The sequence below is a fragment of the Pinus tabuliformis genome, chromosome 3_1 (assembly GCF_031772625.1).
Source record: "Pinus tabuliformis cultivar Carrire ecotype Pingquan chromosome 3_1, CPIR1, whole genome shotgun sequence".
Taxonomy (NCBI): Eukaryota; Viridiplantae; Streptophyta; class Pinopsida; order Pinales; family Pinaceae; genus Pinus; species Pinus tabuliformis.
Genome location: NC_142301.1, coordinates 544,889,218 through 544,891,794, shown reverse-complemented (window position 1 = coordinate 544,891,794; position 2,577 = coordinate 544,889,218).

Genomic DNA, 2,577 nt, shown 5'->3' with positions numbered 1-2,577 from the left:
CGAGGGCCAAACAACACCTTCAGAAGGGCAAGAAACCAAGGAAGCTGAAATAGAGGAAGGAGGCGCAAACCCATGGACCACATCCACAAAGTTGAATTACCAACACCCGATAGAGTGAGCAGGATCAAGGAAGAAGATCAAGGTGTCGAAATTGTCCATTGAACTGATCAGTTTAACCGAGGGTGATCTGCATGACATCAGGGAGATGGTGCGTGATGTCACGAATGAGGTTCTCCAAGATTTCATGCAGGAGAACCAGATTGTGTTGGGGGCCCTAAGAGCACAGTTGTAGGAATTATAGGTGTGCCCCCCTCAGGTTGGTACCTTTGTAGTCAGATCCATGGCAGCAGAGATGGTGCACATGTGGATGACAAACACAATCGTGTTGCTGGAAGGGGCTCTAGTGACATCAGATGAGGACGACAAGTTTTTTCTTAGCATGATGAAAGGTCTCAGCATTAATATAGCTGCCCTTCCACACCAAACATTATATCACTTACAGGATGGGATAACGACAGAGCTGCACGCTAGGGATAGCCACGCGCTTCAAGTCATCGGCAAGCATAAGATAAGTATGGAGGAACTCAGCTTGCATCGTGATGAATTGGTGTTGCAAAATCAACAATTGGTGCAAGTGATTGGCGGTGCTTGCCAATGCGTCCCGGAGCTAGCCGTCCTAGCAGATCTACTAGCGGAGGTGCGAATCCACAGGTTCGCAGCAGGAGTTCAAGAGGCTAGGGAAGAAATGACCAAGGTTCAGTTGGAGCTAAATCTTCAGATAGTCGAGATATGGTTAAAGGCAAAGCCATCCACTCCCTTGGAAGTCAGATAAAAACGTGCTAGCGCTATCACGACAGGATTGGAGGAGATTGGAGGTGCAGTGCTAGACTACACCAGCTTGTTGGAAGAATAACTTGAGGTCCTCACAACTCCGCAGGAGAACCCCAATATCCAGTGCTTAGAGACAGAGGTGCGAGAACTCCAATAGAAATATGATAGTGTCTGGGGTACTATGCAGATGGTGGTTCTCACTCAAAGGCTTGTGAGGATGCAACAGGCTAAGGTGCTGAAAGAATAGGTGGACGCGACACGGCATAAGAAGCAGTGCTAAAAGCATGCGTCCGACCTTGGATTGACGAGGCATTCACCTTCACAGCAGCTATCGAAGGCAAGCTCACCCACACGTAGGGGATGTACACATTGAGGTAGAGAAGCACTCCTGACTCAAAAGTCTCAGAAGAGAGTATGCAGCAGGTAGAGGAAACAGCAGCTCAATGCACTGCTGACCTTCGCGCAGTTCAAGAACAGCTGGCGGGACTCCATGCAAATATCACCACGCTGACATAGTGACCTGAGGGAAAATCATGATGTTTGTGTTGGGGGTCTGTTGGGCATGGAATCCCCCCCAAGGTAGGTTTTTGTGCTTAAAGCATAAGTTTTGACCAAATCTTGTTGTAAAGCTCCGCGAATTGTGGGCACGGAGCGCAAAAAGTATGATAGAGTCATAGGGTTGTCCACCTATGTTTTGTAAAATGTTGGCTGGATAGACCTACCCATGGTCTATGGACCATGGGATTGTATAAATAGAGTGAGGCTCTAAGTTGTAAAGAGGGAAGTGATGGATCAAGAAAAGTAGAAAAATGTCTAAGAGTAAAGTCTAGTTTTGGGTCATAGAGTAGGAGAAGGCTCTACAGCTGAGTGCACAGAGGCCTAGTAGTCCGCAACTGAGTGCATGGACCCCTGCAGCTGAGTGCGCAGGGCGAAGTTGATTTTGTAACTAAGGAAGGAATTAATAAAGAGAAGTTTGATTATAATTCTGTGTATCTGTTCTTGGATTAATACTTGATTGATATATCTTGCAATTAGACTATTTATTTACTGCGCGCATCTATATAAATGGTTTATGTTTTCAAGTATAACTTAAAGCACACAAGTAGGCTAAAATAATCAACTAACATTGGAATACCAGTAAGGAATTGTGTAATAGCGTGGAAGCGCAGAGTTTGACCCCCGATTGGGGCTACACGAAGGCAGTATATCAGGCTGCGGGGTATGGGAAATTATGTGAAGTAGCTTATGTGCAGGGTCAAGCCACAGACCACTTGAACTCATCAGACATCTCTAGGGTGTAGAAACTTGGTTCTAGCACCCTCCCATACTACTTTGGGTAAGACCTCAGTCCATGCTCCGTGGACTGTTGCTTGAAGGGCCAATAGTACCGCGATTTGTTTGGCTAATTAATTATGAGCCTGGGCCACGCCCGTATAAGCCAACAACATTGACGAGAGAAAGGTCCCCTTGGAAACCCCTCCACTACTAGAAGAGATTGCCTTCGAAGGACCGCACCTAGTGTTGTGGGGAAAAATGCCTATGCAGGACGATCCTATCCACCTAAGGTGTGACAGTGCCTTAGCAACAAACAAAGACATCTATTCTAGTATTTCTTCCTTTATGAAATGAGAATGAAGAGAAATAGATGGACTTACCGGTGTCTTCCGTTTGTCCCTCGATCCGGTTTCTCTTCTCTTTGGGAGTTCACAGCTACTTGCCTTCTCGCTCGCCCAGCTTCAACAGGTT